Genomic DNA, 14,152 nt, shown 5'->3' with positions numbered 1-14,152 from the left:
AAAAGGTAGAACTAGTAAAAGTGGCCTCTGACCATTTTGCTTTTATTAATATAATCCATTATAGGCCAACACTGAAATCTCTATGAGCTAATGATGTCAAAATCCATGCAAATGGTATGCATGATTAAAAGATATAATGCCAAGCTTTTTATGCTTTATTTGCTAAACATTGAGCATGGAGGCTCCCCACAGAGAGCCACAGCTCTGCAGATCATTTGACTGCAGGGAATTGAATGATTTATAAAATATGAAAATAAATGTCAAAACTAAAAATATTCCCATATATTATGAAAATGTTGTTAGCCCTCACTGAAGGAAAAAAAAAGTCCTAAGGTATCCAAAGCATCTTTTTTGAATACTATTTTGATTAATATTTTTAGTTTTCCACAAATATTTATTGTTTTGAATACATAAGTATATTTTAAAAAATCAAAGCAGTTAGCATGTCCTTGTCTTGGATCTGAATGAAGCAGCAGCCTTCGGTAGAGCCATCGTGAGACACAACAGCCAGAATAAAAAGGCATTGAGGTGATTTTACTTTTGTCATATATGTTCAGTTTTCTGATCCATTAAATTTGTTTCATTTTATAGCATCTAAAGGGTATGTGAGACCTTTAATTTGTATTCTAACCCTTTGCTTCAAAGGATCTCCTCTAATTTTCTTGTTTCTTCCGACTATTGAGGAACAACTTGGGCTGTTGTTGCCCTTGCGGAGGAGAGGAAGTGGGTGGAGGTGGTGGGGGTGGGTGTACTTGGTGTGACTCTGGCTTGGTATTCATCCTCATCCTTGGAAGTTTCCTCAGAGATCAGAGTCTTATAAGAGAGTAGGTTAGGAGGAAATCCATGTTATAGCAGAAAAGATGCTGAAATTGGAATTGAAAGAACTAGGTTCCAGGACTGGCTCTATTACTTGGTAACTTTGTAACTGCAAACAAGATAAGTAACTGTTGGAGCCAGTATAGCCTTAATTGTATAATGGGAATAGCTTTGATCCCACAAGGCTGATATTATCACTAAGTGAGCTAACTGATATGAAAGTGCTGGGTAACCTGTAAAAAGCTGTTTATATACAAATGCATAATAAGTAGTAAACTAATGTGGTGTAGTAGTAGTTGTGATAATAATATTAATAGTAATGATAGTAGTTTAGTGACATTCAACACCAGACGTACCTTAGTTTGTATAAAGACCTTTGGTATTGCTTTATCACAACTGGAGAGAAAATTCAATTTCAATGGCATTAATGGATTCTTTCCACATTTTATAGAGCAATTATTATATTTTTGACAAGGTCAAGAGTTGACTTTAAAGTTCAAGTAAAACTGTCCATGATATAAAGAAATGAAGTTTGCAGTGAGTCTTGGGATGAGTGAAATGGGCTAAAAATATTCTTTATGTGTCTGTGGTAGAAAGCATTTATGAACTGGACTAGCCAGGGGCACCTAAAACCCAACTCATCTTTCTCATTAGTGATTTTAAGACATTTCCACATTTATCAAGAAAAAGCATCAATCCCATGGGATTAAAATATTATTTAAATGAAACTGTTGCTCTCATACCTCCCAACCATTGAACCCTCTATGATAGTAACACACTATTCTAACAGGATCTTAACTCACTGACAACATTACCATGAATAACTTTCTCTGTTAGGGCAGAGAAAGCAGAAATATGGCCCCACTGACCTTGAAACCAGAAATCATCTGGAAACGAAGACTAAAAGGAACAGGTGTGTCGACTATTGAAATGAAGAGAAATCAATTCTGCCTTCCCTAAAGAGACTGCACTGAATTTTGGAAAGTTAGATTATTTCCTCTTACTTACAACTTGGGCCCTCTATTCTAAGGCCTAATGTATGAAAAATCATACAAAATTTAAGATTATAATGTAATCTTTTTAAGATTGTATATCATAGTTAATGAATTGCCCTGAGTAATAGCAGTGATTTTTTAGGGGAAGTAGATTTATTTTCTACTCATTATTTTGCAATGGAGAATTGATGACCCTGTTTGTCCAGCAACTCCCCAGTTACTCCTTAAATTGGTATGGGTTGATGCAGTCCTAGTAGTATTTTAGTGAGAATAATACTAACTTATCCTATGTGAATGTGATGACAGCTAATAAATAGATACATTTAACAAATGAATTAATAAACTATTGCCTCAACCACTAAATAATACCTTCCTCCTAACTACAAAGAGTGAATTGATTGATGTTGGTTTTGTATATTCCTCATTTCTGTTAAATATAAATCTTTTTCTCCCTGTGGTCGAACATGCTGGTAACATGCACTCCTAATCTCCCATCACTCCTCCTTGGCAATGTCTCTCTTGAAAAAAAAAAAAAAAGAATCTCTGCTAAATAAAAAGTACTTAGAAGTTTGTAAGTCTTGGATGAGACTTTTTTTTTTTTTTTAACTGAACTAAAGGCTGCTTCCTTGAGCATAAAACTCGGGAATGAAGAATATAAATTTACACATCTAGCGTATTCTGGGAGTAGCAGTAGCTAAGAACTTGAGTATTAGGTTATATTCTGCCTCAAAATTACTGGTGGGAATGGAAACAGCAGTTACATAAATGTTACCACTTCATTTATTTTTATGTCTTTTTATGCATCTTTCATATGTGTGTGCTTGTCCAAACACATGTGTGTGCATACTCACATATACATACTACTCCTGTGATACCATATACACTAGAAAAAAAGTTCCATCTTAATTCAAATTGAAGCTTTCAAATATATGTAGCTACATAAATTTCCCCAAGCCAGTGTTTGATGTGATTCTTTCCAGATTCACATCCACCTCCATCCAACCATTTTCCAAAACTTCTGAGAATATCAGAAATACATAGCAAGCACCTTTATATTAGTCAGCATTAATTTAATGGTTGGTATATGAAATATACAATGCTACCTTCTTCTCTTATGTTATCAGGTTTTTAAGCTTATAAATATTTACCCAAATTTTCAATGACTACAATTAGATATTTCTCAGGAGCATTCTTTGCACAAATATGGTCACGTGAGCAACTTTTACACTTTTATTCAACCTCTGATGAAAGCAACAGTTTCTTTTTTCCTCAGTAATGTGTCCCTTTATTCAAAGTATCTTCTGAGCATCTATATATAAAGTACCATAAAAAACATCCATTCATAATCCAGAGGAAAAGTTCACTTTTGTTTCTGTGGTTTGAAGAAATTTGGGGAAGAAACTGAAAACAGTTGGATTTTAGAGAAAAGTTAAAGTTTATAAAAGTAGAAAAAGTGGAGGAAGGGCAAGTAAGGCAGTGGGAAAAAGTAGGACAAATGTCTCTCCTGTCTAGACCTAATCAAGACTGTTTCCATGCAATAAGAAGTTTTCCTATAAAACAAGAAAAAAATTCTTACAGTAACTCAAATGATAGATTACTGATTTTGATAAGGTAACTTTCTAGTATCATCCTGATGAATCTCTTTTAGGTCTGTTCAGTTAGAACACATCATTCACTTGATGGTAATTGTCCTTTCTCACATGAGGGTGTGGCAAAGTGGGAGAACATTGTTTAGGGTTTTGCAGGAACTATAAGGAAAGAAACTCTAATCCCGAGTTTACAAACACTAAGGATAATATCAGTCTGGAAATATCAGTTTGCCACTATGTGGAAAATAGTCTTAAGAATAGTCTTCTGGGAAAAAAAAAATATCATATATTAACGCATATATGTGGAAGCTAGAAAAATGGTACAGATGAACTGGTTTGCAGGGCAGAAATAGACACAGGTGTAGAGAACAAACGTATGGACACCAAGGGGGGAAAGTGGCAGGGGTGGGGGGGGATGAATTGAGAGATTGGGATTGACATGTATACACTAATATGTATAAAATGGACAACTAATAAGAACCTGCTGTATAAAAAATAAAATTAAATTTAAAAAATGCATGTAAAATTTAATAAAAATTGTTCTGTACATCTTAAAAAAAAAAAAGAATACTCTTCCAGGACTTCCCTGGCAGTCCAGTGGTTAAGACTCCACACTCCCAATGCAGGGGGCACGGGTTCCATCCCTGGTCTGGGAACTAAGATCCCTCATGCCACACAGCGTGGCCAAAAAAAAAAAAAAAAAAAATAGAATACTCTTCCCTTATAATGATAAAGCTAACCTCAAGGTAAACTTGGGAAAAGTTCACATTTTCTGTTTTTTTTATAAAATAACGATAAATATTTTAAATGATATACTTCGATGTGCAAATTAATAAAGGTGATTTTAAAATGTTCGTATATCTGAAATGTTTTAAAAGGTCTGTTTCAAAGTAGTCTTTATTCATTTAAATCTGCATCTATCTCTCTCTTCAAAGTACATTACATTGAAATATGTCTTGATTTGATTTCTATTTGGACTACTGCAAGTTTAATTAGATTTCTGAATCCAGAATGTAATTTGGTTTCTCTATACATGGCTTTTAAAAGAAAAATAGGGCTTCCCTGGTGGCGCAGTGGTTGAGAGTCCGCCTGCCGATGCAGGGGACACGGGTTCGTGCCCTGGTCCAGGAAGATCCCACATGCCGCGGAGCGGCTGGGCCTGTGAGCCATGGCCGCTGAGCCTGCGTGTCCGGAGCCTGTGCTCCGCAACGGGAGAGGCCACAACAGTGAGAGGCCTGCGTACTGCAAAACAAAACAAAACAAAACAAAACAAAATAATTTTAGGTATTTGTTCTGAACATTAGAATAAAAATGAAAAGTAGTTTTAATTTTACAAATCATTTGGTAATAGGGGAGAGTTTTGAAAGGTAATTTTCATGTACATGACCTTTCATGTAATACCAGCATACTGTTTTCCAAACAAATGTTTGTCCCTTGAAATAAAAATTTCAATACAATATATTATGCCACTCTCCTAAATTGGAAAAATAAAAAAAAACAAGTTACAAATAGCATCTTTGTCTAAACCATATAAATATGCTTGTGTATTTATGTAAATAAGTAACAACATTGATTTTATTTTCTGTTGTGGAGATTAAGGGTGGGCAGTGGTGGTGCTTGTAAGGTAGGCTGGCACCTTCTAGTTTTCCATGAGTTTACAACTGTCATGCTTCATTATCTTCTTTCCAATGGAGAACTATAGATTTAAGTGTTAGGCATGGATTCTGGCAAAAATATTCCACATCATAACAGTAGTCACAAAATAGATTCCATCACTGTTAACTAGGAGTATTTGGACATGTGCAGCTACATCCAGAGCCACAATCTCAGGAATAGTTTGATTCCTCTTCATATTCCATCCTTTACTCAATTTCTTTTCCTTCTCCTCTTCAACATAATATTTAAAAATAAACTTTTCAGAAAAGATTTAGATTTATAGAAAAGTCCAGGGAATAGTACAAAGAATTCCCATATACACCGCACCTGGTTTTCCCTGTTACTAACATTTTGCATCATTTTGGTGCATTTGTACAGTTAATAAACCAATATTGATATATTATTAACTAAGTTCCATACTTCATTGAGATGCCCTTAGTGTTTACCTATAGTCCTTTTGTTGTTTCAGAGTCTCATCCAGTATACCACAATACTTATATTTGTCAAGTTTCCTTAAGGCTCCTCTTCGCTGTGACAATTTTACAAACTTTCCTTGTTTTTGATGATCTTAACAGTTTTGAGAACTGGTCATCTCATTTGTAGAAGGTCCCTCAATATGTATTTGTCTTATACTTATCTCATGTTTAGACTGGGATTATGGGTTTGGGGGAGGAAGACCACGGAGGTAATTTCAATTTTCATCACATCGTGTCAAGGTTATACTATCAACATTACTTAACACTGTTGAAGTTAACCTTCATCACATGGATGAAGTAGTGTTTGTCTGGTTCTCCATTAGAATGTTTTCTTTTTTTTTTTTTTCTCTTCACCCTACTGTAGTCTTTAGAAGGAACTCACCAAGTACAGCCTGCACTTATGGAGTAGGGAGTTATGTTCAACCTCCTTGAAGGAATAGTATTTAGATAAATTATTTGGAGTTCTTCTGCATGGGAGATTTATTCATTTTCCCTCATTTGTTTAGATATTCATTTATTTTTATCAGTATGGACACATGCATACTTATTTTGTATTTTGGGTTTTAATACAATACTGCTTTAGTTATTTTTTTGCTAAAATTGTTCCAATTTTGGCCATTTGGAGCTGTTTCAGTTGTCTCCTGTGTCACTTTGATGTACCACTACCATTGTGAGATTTTTTTTCCCTTATGAAACATTCAATACTTTTGGACAATACAAGATATTCCAAGTATCTTGTATATTCCAATATACAAGATATATTTCCTTCCCCAGTCCTTCAGTGAGACATTTTGCTGAAGACTCTTGTTCCTTTTATTGAAGAATAATATTAGAAACCAACATCTGAGCATTAAGTATGCTTATTAGTATTCTTATATCATTGCTGTTAGGCTGTCTCAGCTGAAATAACAATGAAATATATGTGTACATAATAACCTGTATGTATGCATTTTTCTATACATATTTCACTGTGTAACTGTATCTATCTATGTTAAGCTAAACATGACTTCATACTTACATATCTGACTCTGATCCATTACCACATGAGTCATCATAGCTTCCTCCCTTGTTAATCTATAACACTTAGCTCTCAACAATGAGAAACTTGGCTCCCACCATCTACCATCCATTTATTGATTTATTTTTCAATTCCAGTATACATGTATAGCGTTACCAGAATTGTTAACCTATACCTCCATCAGAAAGAACTTTGTCAACTAGAGTACTGTACCTACGTTTAGTCTCTTGCTTTTAGTCTTATAGATTTCATTCATTTTCAAACTTTAGGACAGCAATGTTTTCCTCCACTCCCTTCAGTTAGGATGTTTCATATGTTGCAATACATGTAGATACCTTGGTCACATTCTGCCTTCTTTCCTGAAGTACCCTGACTTCTTAGAAGAATTTTTTAAAAATTTGCATCTATTACGGTTTGCTCTTTGCGTCACAAAGTTCTGAGGGTTTAAACAAATGTGTAGTGTCGTGTATCCCACATCGCAGTGTCATAGGTAAGACTTTAACTGTCTTAAATATCACTGTGTTCCACCCATTTACTTTCCCTTACCCCAACACTTGGCAGCCACCAATCTTTTTTTTTACTATCTTGACAGATTTTTTCCATTTGAAGAATTAAGTAATTTGAAATCATACCACATGCAGCCTTTTCAGATTGGCTTCTTTCATTTCAACAGTGTGCATTTAAGGCTCATCTATGTCGTTTTGTGGCCTGATTAGCTTATATCATTTTATGGCTGAATAACGTTCTATTGTATGTATGTGCCACAGTCTTTTTAGCCATTCACTTATTGAAGGATATCTTGAATGCTTCCAGTTTGGGTGATTATGAATAAAGTTACTATAACTCTCATGTGCAAGTTTTGTGTGGACATATTTTCAGTCAGTTTCCTAAGTACCTAAGAGCATGATTGCTGGAGTGTATGATAAAATTATGTTTAGCTTTGAAATAAATAGCCAAACGGTCTTCCAAATTGGCTGTACCATTCTGCATTCCCATCAGCAATGAATGAGAGTTCCTATTTTTCTGCATCCTGGTCAGCAATTTGTGTCCCCCCCCCCACCTTTTTAAACTTTTAAAAGGTGTGTAGTGATATTTAATTTTTGTTTTAATTTACAACTCTCTGATGACAAGATCTTGAGCATCTTTCATATGTTTATTTGCCACCCAAACATCTTCTTTGATGAGGTGTCCAGTCATATCTTTTGCCCAGTTTTTAATTGTGTTGTTAGTTTTCTTGCTGTAGAGTTTTTAAGAGTTATTTCTATATTTTGTATACAAGTCCTTTATCAGATATTTATTTTAAAAATATTTTCTCCAAATCTGTGGATTATCTTTTCCTTCAACTAAATGTCTTTCTCAAAGCAAGAATTTAAATTTTAGCAAAGTGCAAGTTATCTTTTTCTTCTACAGATGGCACTTTTGGTGTTGTAGGATTCTCCTATATTACCTACTAGAAAGTTTATAGTTCTATATTTTACATTTAGTTTTATAATCTAGTTTGAGTTAATTTTTGTGAAAGATACAATGTCTGTGTCTAGGTTACAGACAGGTAATGAAAACTTTGGTGCAGTGCCTGGATGTAGGAGAGGGGATTTAAAATACCTTTCTCAGTCTCTGTCCCTGTCTCTGTCTCTGTTTCTCTCTTGGCCTGAATTTCAAGGAGTCTGAATGTCTATATGCCTTGCCAACAGACTGAGGTAATGATGGCCTCTGCCATGTCATGTACTTTCAGATGGGAGTTAGGTGGATCACAAAGTAAAGATTGGGGAGTCATAGTGAGAGATCATAGACTCTGGATTCAGACATCCTGATCAGAATCCTAAGTCTGTCTTTTACCAGCTAGTTGACCTTGGATGTGTTTTGCATAACCTCTTGTGTCTTGGTTTCTCCATCTGTATGAGGATGATATTAGTCCATATTCATGGAGATGATGTGAGGTCAAATTAATATTTGCCCTGGAACAAAACCTGGGACATAGTACATGCTGTAAAAATATTTGATTTAAAAAAAAATTTATTTTATATTGGAGTATGGTTGATTAACAATGTTGTGTTAGTTTCAGGTGTACAGCAAAGTGATTCAGTTATGCATATACATGTATCTATTCTTTCTCAAATTCTTTTTGCATTTAGGTTATTACAGAATATTCAGCAGGGTTCCCTGTGCTATACAGTAGGTCCTTGTTTGTTATCTGTTTTAGATATAGTAGTGTGTACATGTGAAAAGTATTTGAGATATAAATGTAAATTTAAATTCAGATTATCTCTAGAAATTTGTGGGGTTGTTTTTAACATTTTAACTTTAAAAAAAAATCCTTAGTCATTAAGGATATTTGGTATGTGCGTGTGTATCTATGTATGTGTGTGTACCTCTCTGAATGACTGGAGTTGGGGGTGGGGGCTGGTGTCTGTGTTCATGCATGGACCAAAATGTTAAGTGGAGGATGTCATTTGCGTTGTGACCAGTGTAATAACTAAGGACATTGAAGTGCAGGCAAGAGAATTCAGGAACACCCGCGGCTATATGCTTCAGCTGTCCTATGCTATAAGGAACTCCCTCTTTAACAACTTTACCGTTTCTGAAATTTAATTATTTATTTATTTTCTGTAGGTGAGGTGACATTGTTTATAGTGCACATTAGCAGAAATTAACCATTTTTTTCTTGAGAGACAGTGGTCCTGGTTTCACTTTATGCCAGACACATCAGACGGACCATGGCTGCCTGTGGCAGTCAGTTCAACCCTGGAAAGAATAATGACCAGAGGAAAGACTTGTAGCTGTATCTAGTGGTATTAGCAATAGGATGGCCTTTTCCTGGAGCCATCTAGAATCCTGGACTGACTGTTTTTTCTCTGCTTTCTGTTGTAGGTGTAGTCTCTTGAATTTTTCTCTTCCGTATTTTCTCATGCTAGTTTCCACTTTTGCTTGAGCTGCAACATTTTAATTTAATTTGTTACACTCATCCTCCCAGCTCCCTTCTCTGTTTCCTCACTTCCTCTCTAGATACTGTCTCCTTTCAGTCACACTCCCTGACCCTTTATGCCCTGATCGGCTGCTTCGTATCAGTGTTCAGCTCGTTGCAAATTTGCATGTGCCAAACAGCTGTACTGATATGAACTCCCCCAAAGGACAATATTAACAATCAGAATATTTATACAAGGTAAATAAATGTGCAAAGGCTTATATTTTTCTTGAGAGAAACAGCAGTAAGTAGAGCTCCAGACTGTTAAAGAAGATAGTTGTTTTTTTTTTTTTTTTCCAAAAGGAAAAAAATAGTATGTAAATCCATAGCCCCAGAACGTGACACACACGTATTTTTTCTGTGAAAATAAAACTGAAATGAAGCGGGGGAGAGCTGGTGTCTTGAAAATGGATGGTTTCAGTCATCATTTGAGAGCTGGATTCTAAGTTGTCATGTTAAATCTCAACTCTTGTGTGTTTGCCATCTCATATCAGGGTTTCCCAATCTTGGTACTACTGACATTTTTTGCCATAAAATTCTTTGTTTCCAGTGGCTGTCTTGATCCTTGTAAGATATTTAGCAGCATCCCTTGTCTCAACAACTAGATGCTAGCAGAACCCACACCCCCAACCAGTCGTTACAAACAAAAATGTCTCTAGACATAGTCAGAAGTCCCATGGGGGGAAGAACTGCCTCCAGTTGAGAACTGCAACACAAAACATTTAAAAAATTCTTTTCCGGGAGATGTTTAAACCCATGGGAAAGAGATATGGTGAGATGGAGAACATGAAAGTAAATATGAGTTAGAAACTTAGGCAGAACTTCAAAGAGTTATATTAAACTTTCTGTGTTATCTGAGCCTGCTTAATCATCTTGTACTTGGTGTTTGTTTTATTTGAGTAGAAATCTTTAATAATCAGCAGTGTAAAAGGAAATCATATCTTGTTTTTATTATGGTAAAATAAACAAAGCTCTTTTCCTTGGGATCTTAGTTTTTTCATGAACCCTGTCTTCGAGATATGATAATGTTAAATATTATACCAATTTGTATGGCCGAAGAAAGTAAAAGACACAAAAGATAGCACCTCACCTAAGACACCTAACCAGTTACCCAGAGTCCATGAGGAAACCAGGAATACGAAAATCCATATTCTCTTACTTATAAAAGCCACGCACTGCTGTTTTGGGGGTTGTGTTTTTACTGTAGATTTTAAAAAGGCTTATTCTCTTTATAGCGAAATTTTAAAATATCCATTTAATAAACTCTCACTACTGAGGTCATATTAAGCAAAGATTCTCAACTTAGAAAGCCTTCTTAATTCTGTATAACATTTTGCATGTCATAGGCACTGAACTAGAATAATTCAGCTTTATTCAAGAACAATAAGTGGCAGAAAAAGATAGAGACCATGAAAGTCTCACAGAAAATTCAAATGAGAAATTACTTCTGGCTGGAGAATAAGGAATGATCCAGGATTTGTGAAGCCTGAAGCTTATATAATTAGTAGGGCCTCTTTCAAGAAATAATAATGCAAAATTTTGTATACAATAGTTGGTAGGAAGGAGAGCATTTATTTAGAGTCGAGAAAAGTAAATTACTACAATTACACTTATTTTCAGTGATGACAAGTTGCACAAAAGCACAAACTGCAAAAAACAAAAAAAAAAAGACATGTTATTTTTAGTAATTAACTGCCTGACACTCTCTACCATGTTTTTTCTCTGTAATTTTCAGATTCATACTGTTTGATAGCCTCTTCATATGACATTGATTTTATAACTTTTTCTATAGCAAGAATTGTTTTAAATGATTTGTTATTTTCTCTCTCATGCTTGGTTGAAGTAGCTTATTTTCGTTAAAAAAAAAGTTATTTTCAGCTACATGATAATTTTTGATAATGCTGTGTACATTTTTAGGATTAATACCAAATTTGGAAATAGCTGTCTCCAGTTTCTCATTTGTGATCTATAACAGTTAGTATAATTTGTCAGACGTTTCGGATTTGGTACATCTCAAATGTTGTTTCCCCCCAATCACAAATTTCTGGAGTGAAGCAACATAGGACACATCCCATTTCGCAATCACAATTACTGTCCTTGTACTTTTGTGCCATATCAGTGGGTGAGTTCACACAGCAGATGGTAGGAATATTCCTAAAAGCCATCTGTACACGGGGACTGCCAGAAATAACTTAATTCTACATAGGTATAGGTGATAAGCCCGCAATCATATCTCACTAAACCCAAAATAAATGCATTCTCACTCAGCTTCCCCTATCAAGCAAGTCACAAAAGTGGGGCCAATCCAGATAAGAGGTGAGGTGTGACAGAGGGAACTCAGAGTAGACAGAGACAACAGTCCTAATGTGTTATGACTTTTGTAAATTTGCAGAAACATATGCTTGATCATGGGGATATATATAAATGTGAAGCACCTTGAACTGTGGGCTTCATTAATTCCATTATCTGTTTCTGCATGGGAATTATCCTCAATAGAAAAAAAGCACTGTTGGCCTTCCCTGGTGGCGCAGTGGTTGAGAGTCCGCCTGCCGATGCAGGGTACACAGGTTCGTGCCCCGGTCCGGGAAGATCCCACATGCCGCGGAGCGGCTGGGCCCGTGAGCCATGGCCACTGAGCCTGTGCATCCGGAGCCTGTGCTCCGCAATGGGAGAGTCCACAACAGTGTGAAGCCCACGTACCGCAAAAAAAGAAAAAAAACACTGTTTTATTCTGACATGAAATCTATGTCATTGCTTGCACTACTTCTTTGCATTTTGATTATTTAATGGTTTATACTATGTGGCACAAGCATGAACATGTCATGATTGTGTAAGAGATAGGCTAGGCCTTGTGTCTATTCTTGAATTTTTTTTCTTATAAAGCAGAGGATTATAAGGATTAGAAATACTGGCTGTGGGTTTGGCAGGCTTTAAATCCTGGCTGCCCATTTACTGCCTTGTGACCTTGGAAATGTTATGTCACTTCCTTATGCTCCAGTCCCTCATCCTCCACTTGGAGAAGATAATGCCTCCTGGGTTACTTGCTCTTTCCCACTAGCCTAAGTTTTTTAAGAATACAGTCTGCAGCTTGAGCACAGATGGCCCTCTGGTACCTCACAGATTGCATGCAGTGGGCACTTTGAAATGTTTGTTGAATGGGAGTGAATGAATGCATAACTACTACTTGCTAAAGCCTATAGTCTAATAATGAAGTGATCAGAGAAGTAAATAATCAATGAGAATTGGATTTGATTAAGAACTCAAGAGGGACATATCTAAAACAGCCAGAAGCACAGTAGAGGGACAGTTGAACAATCAGGAAAAACTTTCAAAAGGGGTGAAATATTAGTGGGGACTTTTGAAGCATGAGTAGGGACGAACCTACAGAGAAGAGAGGCGTTCCCGATGGAAGACACACTATATGATAAATAAGGAGAGACACAGAAGAAAGAACACAGTGTTCTACATCTGGAGCGTGGGATGCATTTGGGGCAATAGCAAGCAATGAAGTGGAGAGGTGGGCAGAAACCAGATCTCCAAGGACCTTGAATTTATACCAAGTTACTTATAAATTAATAGATGCCGTCAGCTGGTTTTAAGCAGAGGAGCAACAAATCCAACTTCTTATCTCCTGTAACTGCTTCTCACCTCTTGGCTCAAGTACCCGAGGAGCAGTTTTTGTTTGGATCATCCTAGTATATACAACCTCCACAGCCTCTTGTTAACCCCTTTTTATGCATATTCAGTCTGTTAATAAAATGATGCAAAATTGTGACCCTGCTACACTTTCCTTTTTAGATATTAAACATTTTTTGACCAGATTAAGATTTTGTTATATCACATAGGCAAAGCTGGCAGATTACATTTAAAGCAAGATAAATAGCATGACATTTCTTATTTTAGTTAAATGAATTTTGCAATACCTAACTTAAAATATATTATCCTTAAATCTTGAGTTATAAAAATTCACAGTAAACTCTGAAAAAAAATCATGGAAATTTACGTTACTGAAAATTTTACTATTGCCTCATGAGTTCGCTACATTTCATTTTATGACTTCAGTGAATTTCATTGACACCCGCCTCCATTTAGAAACATTCCTTTGAGCAACTGCTTTATAATGGGAAAGTCATGACTGGATCATCTGTGTCCTCCTGCCACCTGCTGGTTGTAGTTGAGAACACATATTTACATCTTTACTGGTCTTCAGGAAATGATTGTGTTGATAAATATTGTGAAATTAAATCCATTTGTAGAAAACAGAGATGACGTTATCAGTCATTCAACTCTAGTCAATACTGAGAAGTTTCTTCCCCTTGTTTCTTATTAGAAGCTCTCAACTTTCATTTATTCATCCTGAGTTCTATGATGAAGAAAGATTCTTTATTTGCATGATTTCACTTGTGTTTCCCCTGTGCTTTGGGCAAACATCTCTCTTCAGTCATGCCTTTCTCTTCCTCTGATACCTTATACTCCTCCTCAGAATAGCAATCCAAACAGCCAATTGTGTATGACCAGTGAGTGGAGGATATTTTGCTACTGTTGTATACAACAATGAACTTTTAAAACAGAATTTTTATTTCTTAACCCACTGCTTACACAAGTGAAGTTATGGTCACTTTGTGGTAAGTCAGCCCTAA

At 35.8% G+C, this 14,152-nt stretch overlaps 1 protein-coding gene across 3 annotated transcripts in view; it reads left to right on the top strand.

Moving 5' to 3' along the window:
* ANO3 (anoctamin 3) overlaps nt 1-14,152 on the top strand; it is a 426,259-nt gene that overhangs the window by 37,764 nt on the left and 374,343 nt on the right. The gene's annotated exons all lie outside the window — the stretch shown is intronic.

Source organism: Stenella coeruleoalba (genome assembly GCF_951394435.1).
Source record: "Stenella coeruleoalba genome assembly, chromosome: 8".
Lineage (NCBI taxonomy): Eukaryota > Metazoa > Chordata > Mammalia > Artiodactyla > Delphinidae > Stenella > Stenella coeruleoalba.
The sequence above is the reverse complement of the archived record's forward strand: the minus strand, read 5'-3'. Positions and strand labels throughout refer to the sequence as shown.